Source organism: Cydia pomonella, chromosome 9 (assembly GCF_033807575.1).
Source record: "Cydia pomonella isolate Wapato2018A chromosome 9, ilCydPomo1, whole genome shotgun sequence".
NCBI lineage: Eukaryota > Metazoa > Arthropoda > Insecta > Lepidoptera > Tortricidae > Cydia > Cydia pomonella.
In genome coordinates this window covers 20,962,361-20,988,077 of record NC_084711.1, presented here as the reverse complement: position 1 = coordinate 20,988,077, position 25,717 = coordinate 20,962,361, and the positions used below count along the sequence as shown (strand labels likewise).

The window sequence follows — 25,717 nt, the reverse complement described above, 5'->3', positions numbered from 1 at the left end:
ATCAATCACGGAAGGTAACAGAAAAAAGGAAAGAAACATACAATAAATATGACGAACATACTTAACACTAAGTTTAAATAAAATTGCACGGACGAAACGAACGTATCAGTCTGTACCGGTCCGGTCGGATCGTATAATACAACTATTATAAAGTTAGTTTCCATCCAATTAAACAGTTAAATATTATAAATCGAACAACAATTGCGATGACAAACGATCAATTGCCGTTGTCGTGCAAAACAATAAAAAATCAACACTCCATCTAACGGTCAACGAACGAAATATGACTCACGGCTGACCAATAAAAACTAACGTCGTAAAAGGCGAATTATACACGTATAATCATACGAAATAAGAAGGTCAAAGGAGTTGAAACACGTCATAGTATTCTGAGTATTCGCGAATTAGTAGCCTTAACGTGAGTCACAGGTGATCGCTACACAATGACTCATTATGTAATTAGTGTAAAACTTGATGAGATTCTTATCGGTAAAACTAATAAAACCCTACCTTTGAGAAACATGCACCTATAACATATGTTGTCATGTAGTGAAAACTATAGTTTTCTAATATTCTTCCATTTTTACAAAAACAATGTTTTAGATAATTAAATAAACTAGATAGTTTTTAGTATTTTATTTTAAGACTAGTATTATGTATTTTTAGATCTAGGTTTAAGTTTATCATATCATATCATATCATTTATTCCATTGAAATCATGTTCATTTGTACATTTTGGTCTTAAATATAGTCAAGTAGGTACATGATACCCTGCTAGGGTGTACAATTTAGGATTTAAAATTTTGTAGTTCAATTTTGGAGTTCTGTAGTTTAGTTAATTTTAATTATTTATTAATTGATTGTTCTATGTTTATTTAATTGTGTAGTCTCATTAAATACATTCTTTAAGAGGGTAATATATCACGTGATCGGAAATACAAAAAGAGAAAACGTTTTTCCATTTCTAAATATTTTCCATTCACCATGATTTTTTTGAAAAACTAAGCTTATAGGTTTTCCTTACATTTATTTTACTTTATTAAAAAAAAACGAAACCTAGAATATATTATGCTGAAGCGATCGACATCAAAATCAAAGTGATTTGTTAAGATTTAGTAAGTGGAAACCGTTTTCTCCCGAAATGGAATTTCATAGAAAAATTACCGTTATTTCGCTAGGATCGCAAAGCTATTCTTCCCTCTTAAGAATAAACTAGATTCAATTATTGCTATTATAATTATGTCCTACTCCATGTTAGGTACTCATCATTCGCTGGCCCTTATCCCATTCATTTGGGGTCGGCGCAGCATGTCTTTACCTTCTATATCTTTCTGTCACCCGTCATCTCATCGTTCACTCGCGTTCGTTTCATGTCATCTCTCACACAATCCATCCACCGTTTCCGACTACATGTTACTATAAATGTATAAAAGTAAATAAAATATTTGTGGTTTCACTGGACGAATTCCACTGCATCCTAAGCTAAGCTAAGGTTCGCTCTATTTTATATGTATGTTATGCAGTTCGACTCTAAAGCTAAGTTTAAACTATGTCGGCATATTCAGGAATTTGCTTACATTGTCTACTTCCAGTATCAGGGAAACGAGGTTACTGTTTTCTGAAGTTTATTGCCCATACAATTTGTTTTAGTCGGTAGTACCGGGATATTTTATTACATATTGAAGGTACCATCCAGATGAAGCGATATTTGTAAAGGTACTGTTCGAATTCAGACAACACCAGGGGGCCGATTTTTAAATTTCGAGCGCTAGATTTCGTCACTCGAAAATCTGAGGACAACGACGAATTGATATTTTTTTCAAATACGAGCAATAGAAATTGGGAATCTAGTGGTATTGGCCACTCGTTTTCAATTCTGTTAGTGGAATTAAATGCCTAGTAGTGGAGATATATTGAAGCCATACGAATACGATAACGAGTTGCTGGGTTACCAATCGTTTATTTTGAAATGTGACAGTTTCTTATATAGATTCTATGATAAACTAGCATTACTTAGTTTGCGTCTGGAACAGCGCCATCTATCAGGAAATTGGGACAACAAACTAAACACCCCGCATTACTGTGGCAGTAATTCGGCGTGACAGTATAGTCTTTTCAAACTCAAAGTGTAGGCAGAGACATATTAAAAATTGTAGGGTTGTGACAATGCAAATTAAAAACGATTTTTTACGATTCTCGATTAAATCTGCCAAAGCCGTATAATTGATTATATTGGTGATGATTTATATTTTTAATTAAGCATACCGTAAACGAGCGGATTCGATTCGGTTGATAAGTTGAATCAAACTCTATTGCAATTGAGTTCCGATTTACATAATGATATTCTAAGCTAAGATAGGTATTTCTGTCCTATTGGGATTGAAGTTATTTTTGTTAAGAAAGGATTGTTCTGAAACGTCAATGGCATGGAATGAAACAAATCCAATGTCACCGTACCCTTCCCGTTTGAAAAAGACTAAACTATGCTGCTCCTGCTGCAAATATCTAGTTCGGTGTTACCTACTATCGGGATTTTTTACATTTTTTTATTTTTATTTTATATTATAGGACATTTTTACACAAATTGACTAAGTCCCACAGTAAGCTCATTAAGGCTTGTGTTGTGGGTACTTAGACAACGAAATATATAATATAGAAATATTTACAAATAATTAAATACATAGAAAACACCCATGACTCAGGAACAAATATCTGTGTTCATCACACAAATACATGCCCTTACCAGGATTTGACCCCGGGACCATCGGCTTCATGGGTAGGGTCACTTACCCACTAGGCCAGACCGGTCTTTGACGTGTGATCGGGTATTACATGATGCTTTCAATATTGAAAACGAAGTGTCTGACGCCCTGGCCCGGAACATTCTAGCGTGAGTCATCCCTAAAGGTCTGCGGGGTCCGTTATAACATAACCTAGTCCCAGAAATTGACAGTAAGTATTCCGAAAGCGACTGACTTTCGAACCTAGACTGGAAACTAACTTATTAAGTTTAGTTCGATTTCCTCACATATTAACACGTTCGGTAAACATCAATAGTTATTTGTTTCACAAGGGCGCAAAGGGCAAAATTGTTCCCCCATACCAACCCAATTAAAATACTATTTCATACCAAAAAATCATACCAAATCAAATGTAACAATAAGTAATAAAAAATATATTATTCAAATTCATAATTTAAAAGTCAATTCTACCAGCTAACATAAGGAAACAACTCAAACTTTGCATCTGATTACTTTGCCCCACATGTGGATAAAATGCAACTTTCTCATTAGTTTTTGAGCAATCAAGAGGGCCACCACCAGCCACCACCACCAGTGGTGAAGTGTTACCAGTTGGTGTGTTGAAAATAATATTTCGTACATTTCATACACAAAAAGCACTCGACCGATACCAGAATCCCTATTGATCGAACTGACCCACTTCGTCTCATTCAGTGCGCGTACGCATGGGAAAGCTATTCTCGTAAATGGAACGACTGTCAATTGCCCAAACATTGTGCAACGTTCGATTATGAGTTACGGCTGTGGTTTACGCTGTGGATTTTATGACGAAGCTTTTTGTACGATGCAACAATGGAATGGGGAATAAATATTATTGTCTGTGTGCTAAGTAACGGTAGATGGCATTATTTTAAATGCTCAACATAGTTTGATGCAGCTTTGATTTTAAGTATTATTTCTGTTAACACATAAACCGAAATAGATGTCATATACGAAACAAAAGGTAACAAAGGCCTACAATCCATATAATTAATTATCTAATTTTCAAAATTTGTTTTAAGTTTTGAATTTTAATATTATAGTTTAATTGTTTTTTTTTGTGTGTTTTAAATAGCCTATTTTGTGTCCCACTGCTGGGCAAAGGCTTCCCCTTTCTTCGGCCACTCTTCACGGTTTGGTGCATGTTCCCGCCAGTCGCTGGCTTTTTCCAGCGTCGAGGTCATCCCGCCAACTCTTTTTTGATTTGTCTCTGCCCCGGCTAATCTGCGGTGTCCATTCAGTACCCAATTTGGCCCACCTTGTAATTGTTATGTTCTATTATTTAATTGACAAATTTAAATCAAACCATCATAAATTATTGTCATTTTATTATTTTTATGCTAATCCGGTTATGTCTATGTTTGTGATTTCTGTATTTATTAACATTAGTCTTGTAAGTTATGCTTTGTACTACTAACACTTTTACGGGTTTTGCCTGAAATAAATGATTTATTATTATATAGCTAGGATCAGACCAGTCTCTTCTGCAATCGCAGTAGATTCCCTAACCACTTGATTGCCCTAGTTACGGCGGTATGGGTCAAATTCCCTGAATTTTACAGTGCCCTTAACTCATTTTTTTTCTTTTACTCATTTCTGAGTGAACAACGAAACTAATTGGTGCAAAACTACGTACCGAGTCAGGTCATGATGCCATCTCTTTCACTCTTGGTTGGTTTTAACAAGGGTAAAAGAGATATTATGATCATAGTCGCCGGTAAATTTTGCGACAAGTTATAGGTACATCGTTCGTTACGCATCTTATCATAAAGAATGCTCTACGAAATTTATATATAAGTATGTACGTGTATGTATGTATATGTATGTAGTTACCGTGCTGTTTGTTTTTTGCAACTAACTGTTTATTATTTACTTACTTAAAGCTAATGCTAAAGTAATGCACCTGCTATCTATGGCTACACAATGAACCAACGCAAGCGCACGTCAGTCACTAAGTGGAATGCAGTGTTCGCGCGTACATACTGATTTATTATCGCAAACAATCGGACACCGACGCGATGCGATTTACGCGATGCCATGGGATAAGGGGATGTATAGATAGCCTAGTGTTACATGTACATTGTTCTTAATGTATCAGAACAGAAGGAGGTAATTTATACTTTTTTTTTTAGTCGTATGGCACAAGTAGATAACATATAGGCAATCAATTAGAATTTAAAAATTACAACATGATAAGGTCAAATGTCAACATTCAGTGTGTTCAGCCATGCAGCTGCATGGGTTGTGAGATATAGCAGGTCTTCCGGTGGTCCAGAGTATGAATGCAGAGGACAGCGCTGGATAATGTGTTCCATGGTTTGTGTCTCTTCACCACATTCACACAATGCTGAGTCCTTCCATCCCCACCTGTGCAAAAAGTAGTTGCTTCGGCCGTGTCCCGTTCTCAGTCTGTTCAAACGGCACCATTGCTGTCTAGGAAGATCAACGCAATTTATTTATTTTATTAAGCCTTTATAGGCAGAGCCACCATATAATTCCGTCCCGATTCGAAGAGTGAGATACGATAACGATAATTTGTGGTTTAGATAAGTTCTCATTTAGATATCGTTTGCATGTCGTATAAATGACAGAAGCAGCTCCGCAACCAATGTCACTTTGACGTTAGAAATATCGTAGATAGATCTTATTGGGATCACAGCGGAATCTAAATAAACGTCAATTTTGACATGTCGTTTAGTTATCGATGTTTTAAAGATCTCTCCAATATCTTAAACGTGTCTTAATCATTCTTCGAATCGCGCCGTTAGTCTACGTCAGGCCCTCAATGTGCCGGAGGGCGCCATGGTGGAATGTCATCGATCCCAGTGCGCCCTCATAAACGGCAAAGTGGGTGAAACGCCGGTGTGGTTTTAGTGGGTAGGGCCAAATTCTCCCCCCCTCTTGCCAGGAGAGGGGAAAGGAGCGGCGAGTCCCACACACCGTGCGTAAATGCATTCCCACTCCGTCAAAAAAAAAAAAGGCCCTCAATGTGTTCTTTAGATTGTTTTTCGCGACTTTGTGGCTAGTTCCATGGGAAATCTTGTTCAGTATGACCATCTCCACACATTTTTGTCATTCGGGATCACGACCCCAGCATTTCCCACCTGATTTCGAACTATATTACAAAGTGATAGAGTTCAATTTTGCATAATTTTTGACACCCTTATAAAGGGGTAAGAAAAGGCGTCAAGAAATTAGAAGGAAATAAACAAATAGGGCACTCCGTCCATCCATCTCAATAACTCCGAAAATTACTTGTGTTTAAAAAATTCTGTCATATCCTTCTCTCTATGTCATATCCTTCAGCTATGTTACCAGCTATTTTATACTAAAATTATACTGCTATGATATGCAGGCTAATGGTGTTGGGACCGTGCGAAGTGCATGGTGGGGGTAAGTAAAGCGATCCCAGCGCATAAGGTGGTAAAAATTTGAACTAACTGCGGATAGCGTCTTTAACATTTCGTACAATTATATGGCTCGAAATGAAACTTTGATTTACGATTACTCCTGAAATATTCATTTAAATTGTATGGTGTAAGGGACCATTGTAAGCTGTATGAAATGCTTAATATAACTAACGTATTTATTTTAATAATTGTTAATAATGTATCCATGTAAATAGCTTTGCAAATGCCACATATTACGTGATCTTTTTCTAGAAGTTACGAATATGTATAGTATGTTATCCTTAAAAGATAGACATTTATCATCGCGGACTTTTTTGTAGACCTATGAATGAGAAAAAACCCCACAGCAGGCAGCGTTTTCGATGAAAGCTCCTAGCCAGCGTGATTTTTTCCGACAACATCGTTATATTTCAAACAATTTACACAAAACCTTAACAAGTTATATACTTAAGCCTTCCTCAAGAATCACTCTATTGATAGATGAAAGTCGTATGAAAATCCGTTCAGTAGTTTTTAGTTTTGGAGTAGTTTTATAAGATGTAGTGAATTGACGTTTTCCCCTAGACTTGCGGACACTAGGTTGCGTGACAGTCGTGCACGCTCCCAATACAATTGAAAATAAATGAAAATTAGACATGTTTTCGTGATTTAATTCTAGCTAATTTATTCATAATTATGGCACATAAGTTCAGGTATTGATAGTCAACGAGCTATTAAAAATCATTTCACCAATACTCATGATAAAAATATCTCCCATCAATACGGTATGTGCCTTTTAAAAGGCCGTACAACCTATCGGTAAACCTTACCGTACTGAATGCAGTTAATTTTCAAGAATCTCACCTCCCTTTTTAGGAAGTGGGTAAAAAGCTGCACCAGCCCCGTTACGTTCCGGATCTAGGCGCAGAAAAACATACTCAGGCGATATGTGTAAGGAGTAAAGTTTAGTTATCGGACAATACTATAGAGAATAGTGAATGGGCAACCTTACGGTGTTAAATGTGGTTTAAATATTGTCTAAATAAATAAAATAAAAGAGCAGGCACTACAAAACTTGATACGTATTAGCGAAAAATTAACATTAAACAATTTTTTTATAAGTATGTACTGTCATGGACTTTAATTGATAAGCCATTTAGGGTATTGGACATTTCATACCGTTGGTATAGATAACCAATTTAGCTTGAACCCTAAATAGGTTAACAATTAATGTCTATTTATTTGGGACTCGTAATTTCACTAAGGTCAACTTGTTTGCGTTGTTGTTCTGTCCTGGGACAAAAGTGGCGCAGTTTTCTATAACAAAAGTTGTGGTGACGTTCTAATAACGTGCTTGTATGTTAACGGCACCAATCATGGGACATTTAAGAGAAAATTTTGAGTATTGATATTTTACCGACACCCGTCAAATTTCTACCGCTTTACGCTTTTAAAGTTGAATGTCCAATTCGTCCTTTATGTTTTCTATTTATTTAATGAAAGCTACTGTAATTGGTTTCAATATTATTAACCAATTAAAACTGTGGTTTCTTGCTCCAGTCATGGGTTGTATGGCGCCATTAATTATCAAACTAACAAATATCAATGAAAAATTAAACCTAAGCAGCTCTTTGGCTCTTGCTTATGGTAAAATACTCCCAGCGATTAAAAATTGATGGTAAATACTTGTTTTACAGGATTTGTCCATACCATCCCATTACTGGTGCCTGTTCCATTATAGGGGTGTTTAGGGGACATAGGACAATAAGTAAAGTAAGTCTTCTTCTTCTTTTAAAATATGGCTTCCATCCAATCTATGATGATTTTGCCAATGTCAAGTTATGTTGTAAGTTTTAAGTGTGCTCGTAGAGCATGACGTTGTTCGGTAGTTGCTTTGAGTAAAGAGATAGCTGGACTTTACTAAAAGCCACGATGGATTGCCGGGTGTTGATTAAAATATGGTTAAACGCGTTTCAATTAGTTTTTCATTAGCTGCACACTTCTACGATAGTTCACTGCATAATAAGCTATCAATATTACACTTTAAACTACATGAATGAGCAAAACACAAAAAAATATTCTAGAGACGTGTTCGCCATCTTGAATCTCAACGACAACCCGTCAAGTAAGTCAAGATGTCCCATTAAATGTCAAATTTTGACAACAACGTGGTTGACACTGGCAGCATATCAGCACGACATTACTGCCGACTGATTTTTATCCCAAATGTCAATCGATGTTGCTGGATTTTTGACATTTGCGGCAGCAATGCAGTCGGCAGTGACGTCGCGCTGGAGTACTGCTGCTGTAATGCTGGTGTAGTCTGAATCAGAACAGTACCTTAAACCTTAAAACATCTGCTTCTGTGTCTACATCCCATATAAATAATAAATATTACAGGGACATTCTTACACAAATTGACGAAGTCCTACGGTAAGCATGAGAAGGCTTGTGTTATGGGTACTCAGACAACGATATATATAATATATACAAATACTTAACCATTTACCGCATATGCACCCATATATGGCAGTTATAATATTCAATTGACAGCTATTAAAGTTCAAATTTAAACAGAATATTTTTATAACATGCGTTAAGGGTTAAATACATATAAATAAATAAATGTTATAGGACATCATTACACAAATTGACTAAGGCCCACAGTAAGCTCAATTAAGGCTTGTGTTGAGGGTACTTAGACAACGATATATATAATATACAAATATTTATAAATACTTAAATACATAGAAAACACCCATGACTCAGGAACAAATATCCGTGCTCATCACACGAAATAAATGCTCTTACCAGGATTTGAACCCGGGACCATCGGTTTCATAGGCAAGGTCACTATCACTACCCACTAACCAGACCGGTCGTCATATAAGTCTGCGATTTTTAATATGACACCGAAAATACTCTAAAACATGGTAAGTAAAAGGGTGTAGATCAAGAGAGAGCATATAAGTCCGTACGCATCCTTGCGTTTTTGCCGCACTAATTGCGCGCCCGTTACCCAATGACGGGAGTTCTGCAAAAGGGCCGTTTTTTCATGTAACTGTAGTGCCGGATTAGGAGAGGCCGTTAACGGACTTGCGATTTTATCCGGCGTTTAACGGTTTAGTGTGAGTGTGATTGTGTTTACGGAGTTGTTTAGAGAAATATAGATACTCCTTTATCCAAATAAATAAAATAAAATAAATAAATACTTAAATAAATATGTTAACTTAAAGAAGCGCTGGTGGCCGAGTGGATATGACGTCCGACTTTCAATCCGGAGGTCGTGGGTTCAAATCCTGGCTCGTACCAATGAGTTTTTCGGAACTTATGTACGAAATATCATTTGATATTTACCACTAGCTTTTCGGTGAAGGAAAACATCGTGAGGAAACCTGCATACATCTGCGAAGAAATTCAAAGGTGTATGTGAAGTCCCCAATCCGCATTGGGCTAGCGTGGGGACTATAGCCCGAGCCCTCTCGCGCATGAGAGGAGGCCTGTGCCCAGCAGTGGGACGTATATAGGCTGAATTATTATTATTATAAATAAATATTATAGGACATTATTACACAAATTGACTAAGTCCCACAGTAAGCTCAATAAGGCTTGTATTGAGTGTACTCAGACAACGATATATATAATATATAATTATGTATAAATACTTAAATACATACAAAACACCCATGACTCAGGAACAAATATCCATGCTCATCACACGAATAAATGCCCTTACCAGGATTTGAACCCGGGACCATCAGCTTCGTAGGCAGGGTCACTACCCACTAGGCCAAACCGGTCGTCAAAATATTTCATTATTCGGTCAAATATTGAATTAACGCAAAAATGTGTTTTCACATTTTAAGGCTACACTGTACTACCAACTAAATAAGTTATACACATTTTTATTATCAGTTGTCCAACGTTACACTTAAGTAAATTTCTGACTTCAATTTTTCTAACTATTGCAACTCAAACCTCTCGGTTATAAGTAGTTTTTTTCCTAGTGACTGTGAAGGACGAGGAAAAAAACTACCTATAACCGGAAGACGAAGGGCAAGTGTCTGTTGCAAACTGTTCAATTTGCAACAGACACTTGCCCTTCGTCTCTCGTAGTAAAAGGTCCTACAGTAGCGAGGGATGATGATTGATGACGCACCCGAAAGTCCGAAAACACCCGTCATGCCAATTTTGTCTTTCATGGCCGAGTAAAGTTTAGTGAATTCGAGGATCCATCCATCACTCATTTTATCAACGAAATTGATACATTGGCGTCATAGCAGTAACGCAGCTGCAGTTGACATCCGAATGTTACCTTTATTCAGAAACTAAGAAAATTGGGACGTATGCTACCGCAACCGGATTTTATCTTTCATTTCGTGTCACGAAGAACAAATAAATACCTATAATTGGAAACAATGGAATAATCGTTTCCCCTTTTATTTCAAATTAGCGAGCTATCTGAATCTAGGAGCGAATCGCACATGAATTCTATTAGGGACAGCAATAAGGCCTGCGTTCACGGCTGACCTGACTTTATTCACTCCCCATACAGATTATGCGGCTCAAACGATCCAGCATGGACGTCGGCAGGTACGGGCAGCCCCCCCGCCTGGAGCTAAAATTTCACATTCAATGCCCCTTTGCGGCCCCTGACCCCCCTCCCCCCCAGGCCTCCAGCGAAATCAACTTGCCTCCCCCCCCCTCCCAGTTCACAGGCTGGCTAAAGACCAGAGCATGCGTGTGCGTAGACGTAAGCGTGCGCTAAAATGTTGGAACCGTGCATGCACACGTCACGCAAGCGGTGTGCCGTATTTTATAAAGATCTGTATATTACAACGCGCACGTGCTCGTATATGCACACGCGTTCGGTGTGCACAGGTCTTTGAATGGGGCAGTTTTTAATATGTGAGTTTGAAGTCTCTATAAAGAAGTAACGGGGGATCATGGAGCAAAAAGAAAAAGTTATATAGGTTATAAAAAAGTAGAAAGGAAGGGTCGCGAAGCTATTTTTTTTTGCTAAAAGAGGGTTCCTTCATAAAAATGTTAAAAAGACAGAGTCAACATTAAGTATTTTTTATGTAGCATAAGCATTTTAAATTAATCTTTTGATAATTACAGACCTCAAGAAAATTTAATCGATATCTTGCTTTAAAATTACTTTTCTCTAAACGCCAGCCGCCACGTTTTTGACGGCATTCGAGACTTGCGAATGAGGTTTTGAGACTTTTAAGGTCCCATTCGAATACTGGTTTTTGTAACTATGCGGGTACGATTAGGAATACTACTTGGAACTCAGGGTCTGTCGTAACTCAAGCCGATAGGATCGGCATTAGCGCGAACAGATTCCTATCCCTCTATATTTAACTAAATGTCGTAACTCAGTAGAGCGCTAGTATAAAGATACGACGTTTTGGAATAAAGCAGCATCTCTATCCCACTCTATTGATAAAAAAGTCGTAACTCAAAAGAAAGCTTGTATGAAGATACGACGTTTTGAAACAGAGCAGTAGTACCGTGGATTCCTAATATGATGCTGAATTAGAACTGTTGCGAACTTGTGCTTATCCGTTTGTCTGCGACTATTATAGTCGTGGGATTTTGAAAAAAATACAGTTGTCTTAAAGAATGAACCAGAAAAGATGTAGACCCACAGTTATGTTATCTTCATCATGCATAACCTCAAAAATATCAACTTTGCAATCTGAGACCTAGCGCGCCATCCTTCTAAAATATAAGTAGATCATCTTCCTCGCGTTGTCCCGGCATTTTGCCACGCACGGCTCATGGGAGCTTGGGGTTCGCTTGGCAACTAATCCCAAGAATTGGAGTAGGCACTAGTTTTTACGAAAGCGAGTGCCATCTGACTTTCCAACCCAGAGGGTAAACTAGGCCTTACTGGGATTAGTCTGGTTTCCTACTCTGAACCCGCGACCTCCGGATTGTAAGTCGCATGCTCTCACCGCTACCCTACCATCGCTTTTAAAATAAAGGTCGGTAAGCGACAAATAGAAACTAAAATATTTTTAAAAATTTGTTCATATTTTTTTTTAATACCACGACGGTGGCAAACAAGCTTTCGGCCCACCTGATGGTAAGCAGTCACCGCAGCCTATGGACGCCTGCTACTACAGAGGTGATACATGCGCGTTGCCGACCCTTTAAAAACCTGTACACTCCTTTTTTGAAGAACCCCATACTGTAGACCCTCGGGAAAACCTCGGAAGGGAGCTCATTCCACAGCCGGAGCGTCTGCGGGAGGAAATTCCTCTTGAACCGCACAGTACGCGACCATTTAGGTTCTAAGGTGTGTTATATATAATAAGTGAAACCATTCAGACTTAGGAGGCAAAACAGCAGACGAATTGGAAATGGCAAGTAATTACCGTCGGAGACAGATTACCCCCCAATTTTAGTCAATCCGTATAAAACCAAAGTAGCCGACACAGCGCTGACACCCGCCAAGCTTAAATGGGACTGGGCCGGACACGTCTGCCGTACGCCAACAACTTGTGGGCCAAACTACCGAGTGGACACCAATCATAGTGCGGCGTCACGGCAGACCTCGAAGGGGATGGCGGCATGATCTTGACGTCTTTCGGAAATGCCCTAATATTGCCATAGACCGTGACGCGTGGAAGAAAGAGATCCATTGTCCAGCTGTGGGACACAACAGACTAACAAGATATCCAAAAAGGTTCATTAATGTCTTAAAAGTAAAACGAGTACATAGCTATGACATGAGTATCCTCACATAATAGTTAAAGTTGATAAAACACCTATAATCAATATAATTAACGGCATGCGCCGGAGCCGCCCCGCCCTCTTGATAAACTTTTAGGGTTGTCTCTGAAATATATAAATAATCCCTACTATTTTTTTATACTACGTCGGTGGTAAACAAGCATATGGCCTGCCTGATGGTAAGCCGTCTCCGTAGCCTATGGACGCCTGAAACTCCAGTGGTGTCACGCGTTGCCGATCCTAACACCCCGCACCCTCGTTGAGGTCTGACAACCTTACTCACCGGCAGCAACACAACACTGAGTAGGGTCTAGTGTTATTCATCATCATCATTGTCATCATTTTAGCCACCTGTCGTCCACTGCTGATGTCTCCCTTCGTGTACGCCATCACACATCCCGGTACAGTCACCATAAGATATATTGAAGTGGCTGTGGTGCTTAAAAATATCTGAACATGCACTCTAACGCCATGACAATAGAAGCAATTTTACTGTCCTACAAAATAATTATCTGAGTTGCGAAAACGCATGATAGTTTCGTAACTTAACGAATTGTTGTCCTGAATTAGGATTTCGTATTTTAACCGCCCAAAAAGAAAGGAGCTCTTCAAACTTACCAACAATTTTTATTAAAATCTGACAAAAAGATTCGACCCATTTTAATATCTCAACGTAAAACATAGCAACCCTAGCGAGCTCGGTCACAGGCGCGTGCCCGTGCGCACAATGGAGCGCTTTTGTAAGCTACAACACCGCGTTATCCTGTCATCGCTTACATGCACGAAGCTTGCCTATTTTATTCATGGGGAGGGATCGGTCACACAGAGATATAAGCTTCCATATCAGAACCGTAGAGTTGAACTCTTATAGATTATATAGGTATTCGCGAGCTTGGTTTCCGCAACTCGACGTCATATTATCGCACCTATTTTGCGTGGTGGGTTCTCGGCACTACTCTTGCCAACCTAACTCTACCAGGAAGCCTAGCAGACCCTTGATGTTGCCGACGACTTCTGGGAGAGACCCCGGCGAACCGAGGTAGCCCTAGCAGTATGTGCCCTCTTGGGCACGTACTGCTAGGGCTGGACTCTTAAAATAATTAAAAGGAAACTGCATGGATCCACATTCCGGCATAAGGGGGGTTAAAAGTCTCTAGTGTACTGTTTGCGCTGAAAAATTCCTGCCTCCCACACACCTCCCAGAGCCTCGCACAGCTAAACTGTGGAATGAACTGTCGCCTTCGGTATTTCCGGACCGATACGACCTTCAAACCTTCAAGAAAAGAGCGTACCCCCTCTTAAAGGCTGGCGACACACTTGCAACTCCTACGGTCTCATGGATATCTCATGGGCGACGGTAATGGCTTAGCATCGGGCGATTCAGCTGCGCGTTTGCCAGCCAAAAAAGTAAAAACGAGTCTAAGGAAGAACAAAAAAAAATCGGATAAATGCGAGTCGAACTCGCCCACCGAGAGTTCCGTACTCTTTAGTGGTTGTTGTTATAGCGGCAACAGAAATACATCATCTGTGAAAATTTAAACTGTCTAACTATAACGGTTCATGAGATACAGCCTGGTGACAGACGGACATACAGACAGACAGACGGACGGACAGTGAAGTCTTAGTAATAGGGTCCCGTTTTACCCTTTGGGTACGGAACCCTTAAAATAACACAAAAATACAACTGAATTGCATTCCCAAACCTAACAAAGATATATGTACTTTAAAACAACGTCATTCTACGTCATATGTCTTTGCGTGTTTGCCGAATAGAGAACAGCCCCATTTTCCCACATACGTAACGAGAACGAGTCCATTCCTATATGTTTGACAATAGCCATTGAAACCCTTATGGCGGGCTATTTGTCCAATATGGCTAAACGGCGGTTGCCTCGACCGTTATGGCTGCCTTCAATGCGAGGCAAATGCAACGAGGCTATTGTGTATGAAGACGATTGTTTTAGATAGGAATAAAGGTCTTATGTTTAACAAGAAATGAAAGAAGATGTTTAAACAGATTTTCTTATCGATTTTAAGGTCTTCAGTGTTAAGTTATTCTCGCGAGGCATACAACTCACAGAGCCACTTACGGGGTGACTGCTATAGGTATTTGGCCACCCTTAGCAATAAGACTTCTATTATAAATGAATAACTATTTGGGGGTTTGGGGGGATTTTTTGGGGACAGGTCAACCTAGCCCCAAACTAAGCAAAACTTGTGTATTGCCTTGTTTCTTTCTGAAATGTTAAGAGTGGCCAATTACTATGGAGAAGCTAATTATTATAGCAGTTGGGTCAAGCTCAAAACTATGTCCACTTTTTTCCTGTAGACACACCAAAAAGTTCATCATATCAGCCCTGTATCGCCACACTGCTGAGCATAGGCCTCTCTTCCAGTACGCCACATGCCCCGGTCCTGAGCTAATCTCATCCAGAAGTGACCCGCAATCTTACCAAAAATTTAAGGGCTATAAACGTTAATTTTCTTATTTAACCCTTCCTTTCTTCTTCCTTGTCGTATCCTCATGGCTGAGGGACGTGACGACTGCGGACAATCTTCACCAGTGCTCTCCAAGCCTATTTTGGGTCCGGTGCATGCTAGCCCCTATCCACATAAAAGGGTACTCATTTTAATTATTTCATGTGAAATTCCTAGGCATGTCGTGAAACGTGAAAATCTTTGTTCCGTTCCCTAACGTCAACTTAGGGCTTATCTTATCTTATCTTCTAATTTTCGGGGACCCTTGCGGATACACTGTGACCCATAGGGATCTTTTGTGTAGTTGCCCCCTAAGGAAAGATCCGTCAGCTACTCAAGAGCTTTTTTGATCATCTCCATATGCCGGATAATGGAGCTTATGGGTAGCTTTTTGAATTCCTTTAGTTCCAGATAGCCTGCTCCAAAGCCCGTTATTCTTTGTCTGGCGAGGGCGTGACATTCACACATTAACAACTTAGGGCTTAGAGCCTCGGCCTCCTATTTCTGTACAGTTTGCCCTACGGGCATCTGAAGCAACCTAACGAACCTTTCCTACCTATCTATTGGTATACACAGGAACATTACGATCTGCCTGATCTTACGATCGGCCGCCGACATGTAGATATTTATCGAAAGTTAATTCCTTGAACACGGTCTGGGTATGCGTTTCATTCCCTTGCCGGTCAGTATGTGTAGAGCCCATAAATGGTGGTATTCGAGTGTCCACGGCGCAGACAAATCGCCGATTTAGAGTGCGCATGAGATGCACATTTCCTTTAGGGTTCCGCGCAAGTTAGAAGTGTGACGCGATAAGATTTTTTATATCAAAAGAAGAATGGAATTTTTTTCCGTTTTAGGTAAGACTCAAAAGCGATGCATTTTTGTATTCAAGAAGCGGTGAATATTTAATTTTTTCCTTAATATAAACATTTGCAGTTTTGCTAAATTAAATATAGACTAGCGATTCGCCCGGCTTCGCACGAGTATACAAATTATACTCCTACACCTTCCTCAAGAATCACTCTATTGATACGTAAAAGCCGCATGAAAATACGTTCAGTAGTTTTTGAGTTTATTACGAACATACAGACAGACAGACAGACGCGGTGGGGGACCTTGTTTTATAATATGTCACTACATCGCGACTGTCGCGATTTTAAAAGAGAATTAACTGATCTAAGTTTCAAATTCCGCCATTTTTCTCATTATGCTGTTGGTTTTCTACCAAATAGAAAGTACCCATTCCACGACGACTTGTTTCGTCACTAAATATTCTCGCAATTGCACATAAATGTTGCATTCCAATTGCGACTGCAGTAGTATTTTTCTTCAGCCTATTTCCAAGAGGTGTTATTTATCACTAGTGCCAGCCACATAAAATTGAACACCGCTGTGACGTCAATACCTCAGTATTGAAAGTAAATAAATTTACTGTTTGATCAATTGTTTTAATCGTAATGCCCGGTTCACATCTATTCCAGTAGCATTCCAGTCCAGTGTTCGAAACTAGTACTGGACTGGATCATATCGTTTACATTAATTCCAGTCATTAAAGAGTTGTTGAAGCGGTCATGGCTTGGGCGAGCTGGAAGCAAAAAGTAGACCGTCAATCCAGTCAATGGACTGGAATGCTCATTAGAGTGAGTATATTCCAGTGCCGGTTCACAACATTCCAGTGCTGGATTCGATCACTGGACTGGAATGCTACTGGAATAGATGTGGAAGAAAGCTTTTCAATAAATAATACTTAGATATTACTCATTTTTAAATGTGTATGTAAAGTCGCACAGCGAATATTGTCAATAAAATCATCTGTATGTACAAGTGTTATAAACCATACACATTTCAGGAAATAAGGTTTTTCATGAAGCCTTTCAGGTGGCATGATGGTCTAGCGGTATGATTCTCGCTTTGGGTGTGAGAGGTCCCGGGTTCAAATCCCGGTCGTGCCCTATTTTTGGCAGATACTTCACCGAGTACTACCCAGCCCATTATCCAAATTAAAGATAAGACGTTTTCTTAAATTAAAGAGAGCCTTCGCGTGCTTTTTCGCATTGTCCCGCATTTTGCCTCGGCTCATGGGAGCCTGGGGCCCGCTTGGCAACTAATCCCTAGAATCCGCGTAGACACTAGTTTTTACGAAAGCGACGGCCATCTGACCTTCCAATCCAACCCAGATGGTAAACAAGGTGTTATTCGAATTAGTCCGGTTTCCTCACGATGTTTTCCATCGCCGAAAAGCGACTGATAAATATCAAATGATATTTCGTACGTAAGTTCCGAAAACTCATTCGTACGACCGGGGTTTGAACCCGCGACCTCCAGATTGCAAGTCGCATGCTCTTTCTGCTAGGTCACCAGCGCTTTTTCCAGAGCCTTCACGTGCTTATGTGATAAAAAAGTTTTTTTATCGAGCTTATCACTTACACCCCACCCTCCCCACGGGCGCGCAATAATATAATGTGGCGACGCGATAATGAATGCCCCATTGTCCTCCGAGGATAGCTGCTTACACGTCTATGATTTGTATGTTCGCCAACCATTGACGGAAAACATACGTACTACCTACGTATATCCTTCTCATGTAATACGTAGAGAAATGACGTTATCCTTCTCATGTAATATATATGCACGTAGAGAAGTGACGTATAGGTTAAGACTCCTCATCATAAGCCAGCGCAAAAGCAAATTCACTACGCGCGAAGCATCGGGATGAAAGCAAGCGCCGCATTTTTAGATTTTATTGTATAACGATGCGTCAACTTAAAATGTCCACCAAACCTTTTACTGGAACCCTTCACATCTTGCTTATTTTTGTAACTTGTATTTTTTATACCCATTTCTTTGAATGAAGTTGAAGACCAACGTAGACGTTTGACAGGATCAGATATCTTAATTGTTATCTTATCCGATCTTATCTTCTTAAGGACCGCCGTGGCAGATCACGTCCGCTTAAGTGCTAATGAAATGGTTGTAACAGGCAATTAATATTAATTGATTGTGATTGTGGACAGGAAGTCACGTATTGCATTTGCAGTTTACATGATGTCACAGGTTAATAATGTTAATTAAAACATTCGACGCACAGTGGAAAAAGAGGCTGCTTCAGTTGGCTGGAGTTCCAAATGGCCGAAGACCGTCTGGACGCCCTAGATACCGCTGGAGAGATGAAGTGCAAAAAGACCTTAGCGAACTCGGCGCCGTTGACTGGGCAGAAACGGCTTTGGACAGAGAAGCATGGCGGTCTTTGGTGTCGGAAGCCAAGATCCACTTTGGGTCGCTGCGCCACACCACTAGGTAAGTAAGTATCAGTTGGCCTCGGCAGGGCGGAGCTGGAGAACGTCGCGCTGGACCGTGAAAAATGGAAATTCATGCTGAGAGCCCTATGTCCCTGATGAGGGATAACAGGATACCATCATCATCAAAATATTCAACGCATCGCCAAGTCCAAACATACTACCAATGCTTTACGAGACATGTTTTCCGTATGCATGTTTTGCCTTTACGACCTACATTTCCCGTACCACATCCTGACTTTAAAAGCCCCTAAATTCCTGGATTACCTATTATCGATTTGAAATAAAAATCATTCTGATCAATAGACTGTTACCGTCGTTTTTCAAAACCTTTAACTTTACGGGACCATTATACTTTTAGCTTACGCACGGGGCACATATGATAAAAGTAGATACTAGTGATGGGAAAATGGAGAAACGATAACAACTTTTTAAATCGACAAAACATTTTCTCGACCCTTACTTTTAAGAAGCTTAGTTTAACCAAAGATAATTTGAAATAGAGGTGGATTGTCAAAGAAAACTTTGTGGCCACAGTAAATTTACTGCCATCTTTCGACACATGATTAAAACTTTTAGAACGCTATTTGACTTTGATCCTTATTCTTTAATGAGATTTGTCAAATTTGTTAAATATCAAAAGGTGGCGCCATCTAATAGATCAAAAGCCAAAGGTATGGCGACATCGTTTCGAGCGATGGCGCCATAACCTTTAGGTTATACCCGGTAAGCTGTTGCCACTTCTTGATATTTAACTTTAACACATTCTGTCATATCCGTAAAAGATGAGAATAAGGATTAAAGTGAGATCTGCCGGTGAGTAAGGTTGCCAGAGCTCAACGAGGGGTGGGAGGGGGTTAGGGCATGTAACTCCTCTGGAGTTGCAGGCTTACATAGGCTACGGAAACTGCTTACCATCAGGCGGGCCGTATGCTTGTTTGCCACCGACGTAGTATAAAAAAAATAAGGATCAAAGTCAAATGGCGTTCTAAAAATTTTAATCATGTGTCTAAAGATGGCAGTAAAACGTGGCTACAAAGTTTTCTTTGACAATACACCTCTATTTCGAAATCACTTTTGTTTAACATAACGTTTTCGGCGTTTAAGACTTTAATCAACTGAGCACACAACAAATGAGTTTTCGTCAATAACCATCACAACACGAAGACAAAGGCTCTACGGATCATCGGCACATAATAGTGATTGAGATTTAATGAACTAAAAGTGAGGTCAAGCGTGGAGTATTGAATGGGTTCAGTAAAAAAATAATTGTTCATTCTTTAATAGCATTGGTGCCAGATGAAAGCAAAATTATTAAGAAAATAATCAATTGCCAGTTTTTTTTTAATCCACCACCACGGTTACCAGTTGGCATTTGACATTAGTGCGAGCGAGATGGACTGCGATCGAGTTAGCGTAAAAGTCAAGTGTCAACTCATGTTCATACTATTAACTACCCTACGCTGTCGATCTTTTATATAAATACTAAGAAACTCGGTGGGTTTTCATTGTTAACATTTAGGTGTACGTGTCTGCTGTGAACATAGAAAAATCGGCCAAGGTGTTAACAAATATCTGAACAAACAAGCCTTGGCAATAGAGGTGTGTTCAGAAATTTGTAAGCGCCTTGGGCGCTCCTTAAGAGGCTGTCAATACCTAAAGCGCGCACACTGTCTATTTGTATCGGAGTAAATGAGAAAGCACTGTCGCATGTTACTGGGCCTGGGCAAGGGAATAATAAGAAAAATATTTAAATAAAAAAAAGTGGATTATTAGTGTAATATTTTACTCAATAGCGGTTTAGATATAAATGTTTTGAAATTGTGATTTTAATTGCAGACCCATAAGTCAAAACAATAAAGACATAAAACCGTTTAATTACGATTTTAAGACCAATCTTTGCAATTATTTTCTATCGAGCCGATTTCGTTCAATCATGTATCGAGTACAACCACGGTCTTTGAAATATAATTAATATGAACATATATTTTTCTTACTTGACTAAAACAAATAGTCTTTCTTAAAAAACTGTTTAAGTAACATCAATTTCAGGGACATTGGGTGTTGACAGCCTCTTAATTTCTGATGACTACTGTATAAATAACATATAGCTTTAAATTGGTTTCTGAAATATATTGAAAGCAGAATCCTAAAATACGAGACGTTAAGAGATTTTTTAATCACAAAAACGAAACGGATCGTGCGTGACTGATTCTCAGACATTTCTCGTGGGGCCGAAACAAGCTTGAGATATTGAGATACCATCAATTCCGCTGGACCATACAAAGGATAGAAAATTAATTATAATTTGAAAACTATAGGTCTTAAAAAACATATTTCTAAAGACAATATTCTAGAGAATTTTATGGAGATCATACTTCTCCTAGAAATTTTTACTGTAGCTTTCACGGTTATCATGAAAATTTATAAATACTAAAATTGTGATATAAAAGTGGCGGTGGGAGGGAAACAACTTCTCGGCGTGTTTCTACTTCTATTTATTCTTTTAAACCTAAAAGCTATATGCATGCCAAGATTCGTGCTTTCTGCCGGATGAGACTAAGAAGCCGTACTAAGCGGTAAGAGCGTGAGACTCTCAATTCGAAATGGCTCGTACCAATGAGTGTTAGTTGAATTTCGGTAAAGGAAAACATCGTGAGGATACCGGACTAATCCCAATAAGACTTAGTTGCCCCTCTGAGTTGAAATCTCTGGGGTCAGATGGCAGTCGCTTTCGTAAACGTCCAACTCTTGGGACCCCAGGCTCCCATAAGCCGTGGCAATAAGAAGAAACGCTAGGAAGAAAAAGTTTATTTAATGTTTTGGTTAATGAGATCAATGTCAATTTAAAAACATATTTTTATGATCTGAAGTTCGCTAATGATGACTACCTTTACCTCATACTTTGAGGCCAATTCGAAAGTACACTGTCGGTCGCGCCAATACATGTACGGGCAAGTACGAGCGGAATGGACGATAACTAAATTCAGTTTCTTCGCGCATAAGTTTTAACATAATCAAGTTTGTCAGCAGAAAAAGGCGCAAATTTCAACTTTTCTACGGAACCCTTCGCCCCATACTTTTTCATTTACCGGTTTTTTCTACTGACGGGAATGGCTTGGCAGTTACACAATTTCAGGCCAACTGCTCAGTACTAAAACTGTTGTATGGAAGCCGACGTCAGGAGTGATAATTTAACTGCCGTGATATTAATGTGTTTTTAATTTAACTTTTTGTGTCGCTAGGTGGCAGTAATGGCTGTTTCTTAAACGGTTCAAGATTTATGTTAGAAAATAATTAACTTAGTTAAACTATTTCGTAATAACTTACAACACGTGGATTATTAAAAAATCTTTTTAACTATTTCTATCCGAAAGTAGTCGTAGGAAGATTCTAGTACTCAAAGTACTACAACCAGCTATAATATTTATCTTGCTAGTAAGAATCTATAACTGATTCCTATCATCATTTCGACTTAGTTTAACAGACGCGATCGCTTGGACAGGTCTCCACGGAAGACCAGCATCAAGATACCTAAAAGGTAACTTAAGCGTCCTGAATAAATTTATTTTCTTTCTTTCTTAATAAGTAAGTATGCGAAAGTTTAAACCGTTAGATGTTTACCGATTATTAAATAAATAAAATAAATAAATATTATACGACATTATTACACAAATTTGACTAAGTCCCACAGTAAGCTCAATAAGACTTGTGTTGAGGGTACTTAGACAACGATATATATAATATATAAATATTTATAATTACTTAAATACATAGATATTGGTTAAATTTCAATTATGATTTCGATAAAAATCTTAAGCTGTACTCGGTACTAAAGATGTGTACTTTTTTTAAGTATAAGGAAAGGGAGGACTATTATACAGACATAATCACAAAGTAGGGGGAGCAGCGGGCATATCTAGTGCATAATTATGTATAAGATAGGTAGGTACAGTCGACGTACAGATATGTTTACATATTCGCCTTAGTAAGCATATTAAGCGCTGGGCCGCGACGCTCCGCAGAGTCCGCAACAGCCGCCACAGCGTCCTGGGCGTAGTAGCGGAGAGGTGGGACAGTTGCCTAATCAGGCAATTCACTTAAGTTTAGGTACTAATACAATACAAATCCTCTTTATTGCACAACCTCTGAAAAAAATGTACATGGAAACACATAAAAAACATGAAGATAGAGGTAAACAACAGGCGGCCTTATCGCTACAGAGCGATCTCTTCCAGACAACCTTTAGGTACTAATATAGTTATTTAAGTATTTTCTTGTTACTAACAAACTATGGGCACTTATTTGTCTGAAATAAATGCATTTTTTTTTCTTATGTTTAGTACTAAGAAGTAGGGTACAAAAGTGTTATCTTTGACGTCGACTGTACAAGCAATTTTGAACTACGATTGTATGGCCAAGTAACACATACGTGTACTTAGATAATATACATTTTTGAATGTGGGTTGTGATGGCTGTCGCATATTAAATAATGTCAATGAATACGTCTGTTTGCACAAGTGTTATAAAACTTAAGAAAATAAGGTTTTTCATGAAGGCTTTCATGTGGCATGATGGTCTAGCGGTATGATTCTCGCTTTGGGTGTGAGAGGTCCCGGGTTCAAATCCCGGTCGTGCCCTGTTTTTTGGTACAGTTATCAGCAACAGAAGTGGACCAAGTGTTAAAAATGATCAAACTCTTGATTACTAACAAGTTGACAACAAATCTGTGTACAGATCATTTTGAACACCTCACCCGCTTAGCCTAGGTAGGTGTCAGCGTCAAAAGTAACGGATCAGGGTGCGTAGCCAACATGCTAATCGTTTACGCTCCATAGCGAACGACACGCAACTGTCATTCGCACGAATATGGAAGAGTGATAGAGAGAGATCGCTATCGCTACGCTACGAAGCGTTAACGATTGGCACGTTGGCTAAGCACCCAGACTACGCATCAAAATTATTATCTAATAACTTAACATTGTAAACGAAATTTATATTTTTTAAAGCGATGTGTTTTGTGTTTTTTTTTCTTCATGTGTTTTGGTGTAATCTCTGTAGTAGTAAGTAATTCATCTTTTTCTTGGTTTCTTTTCTATGTAATGTTTTAATAAACTGTATGTGGTATGTGTTATCTGTCGTGGCATCACCGAATGGGCCCTACGGAAGATCAGCACTGGCTTCATAGCTAGCATTATGCTGAGTTGGGTCCATTTCGTGATGCGCACTTAATGCTCTGTTCTTCTGTTTTTGTTGCCTGTACATGTTCGTACATGTGACTGTCATGAATAAATGTATTTTATCTATCTAACAAAAAGATGTAAGTCATAGAACATAGAACCTTACTTACTTTCTGGACTCGTAGAGATATATGTATCTCTATTTGTGACCGCGGCCGGCAAAACGTCCCACTTTGTCGCTTGCCATAAGGACGCCTTGTCAGCTTATTCACAGAAATATGCAAGCAAATTTCGTTCTTATGGCAAGCGACAAAGTGGGACGATTTGCCGGCGGTCACATTTGGAAAAGAACTCCATGATGGCAGCTACTTTAGAAAGGATGTTTCATTCGTTACTATTGATACTCCAACAAAATATCATATCATATCATATCATATCATTTATTCCATTGAATCATGTTCATTTGTACATTTTGGTCTTAAATATAGTCAAGTAGGTACATGATACCCTGCTAGGGTGTACAATTTAGGACTTAAAATTATAAATTATAATTTACATTCATTTCTAGAAATAATTAAATGTCAAAACAAGTATATAAGTATTAAAATATAAATAATTCATGCAGAAGCATATTATATTTACAAAGTCATTGGTAATCATCAGTCATACGAAAATAAAAAAAATATCTATATCAGAAAGCAAAATGGCGTCGGAACGACTTTTTTTTAAGGTAGAGATTTTTTTAAAACAATTTAAAACAGTTAACCCACTACATATTTCGTTTTTACCTTGTAAGGCATGAAACTCAAAAAACGAGAAAACAGAAAATAGGTTCCATAAAATGACCAAAAACAACTTTAAAGTGCCGCGAAATTATAAGAAAATGTCACAAAAAGTCACAAAATGGCCAAAAGAGACAATGCGCTGGCGCACCATATATGGGGTACCATTCCAAATGCTTAACCGAGCACGGAAGATGTCGCCAGTAGGACCAGTATAAGACTGCCTTCCCACTTAGACGAAGAGACTAGCGGAGATGAGACTATTCAACAGCTTTTTTTTAACGTCGGTGGCAAACAAGCATACGACCCGCCTGATGGTAAGTAGTTTCTATGCTGAAACCGAAACCACAACTTCGGTCGGACACTACTTATAGTTATTAGATCTGTCCTTTCGAATAACACTATACTTTCTGGCTGCTAACTATATACATATTTATCTGTCCTTCTCAGCAGAAAGCGTCAAAAGTCCTAATCTTAAGGCCAAGATTCACTGGCGTGAGACCGGCTGCGCGCGCGCAGAACGTACGGGTCGCGGTCAAATCCGAAGTTTGTATCAGTCGCCATATTAGGCGCGCCAGGAATCCGCGCTGACAAATCACCGGACAATTTGTTCAGAGAAAACGGGTACAGGATGAAGCAAAATGGGAGTAGATTTTTGATAACAATGAAAACTGAAAATATAATTACCAAAACTCCAACTATACGTGATAGAACCTTTTACGGGAGGTGTTGTATCACGGTTTAATATTACCAGGGCATGCATATTTTCACCTCGATATACTCGTATTTGAGAGGCTACGATGAAAATCGCCTATATCTATAAGATAAACGAATCAAGTTAAAGCTGTAATAACTTTTTGTCTAAAATTTCATTTTGGATACAAGCTTTTATCGCTGACTGTACTTTTCTTTCATCAGGCAACTAATACTCGATCGCCACTTATTATTGTCGCTTATTAGCGATAAGACCGCCTGCTGTTACCCGGTTCTATTTTCCTTTAATATTTATTTGTAGTTTTACATGTATGTAAGATGTATAATTGTTGGTGCAATAAAGAATATTTACTT

The 25,717-nt window shown here is 38.9% G+C and overlaps 1 protein-coding gene and 2 non-coding genes across 6 annotated transcripts in view; 2 read left to right on the top strand and 1 right to left on the bottom strand.

Moving 5' to 3' along the window:
- LOC133520942 (integrin alpha-8) overlaps positions 1-25,717 on the bottom strand; it is a 229,797-nt gene that overhangs the window by 46,768 nt on the left and 157,312 nt on the right. The window lies entirely within an intron of this gene.
- Trnap-ugg (transfer RNA proline (anticodon UGG)) lies at positions 17,272-17,343 on the top strand. Its single transcript has one exon. It is a non-coding gene; the product is annotated as a tRNA-Pro (tRNA).
- Positions 23,256-23,327, top strand: Trnap-ugg (transfer RNA proline (anticodon UGG)). The gene has a single exon. It is a non-coding gene; the product is annotated as a tRNA-Pro (tRNA).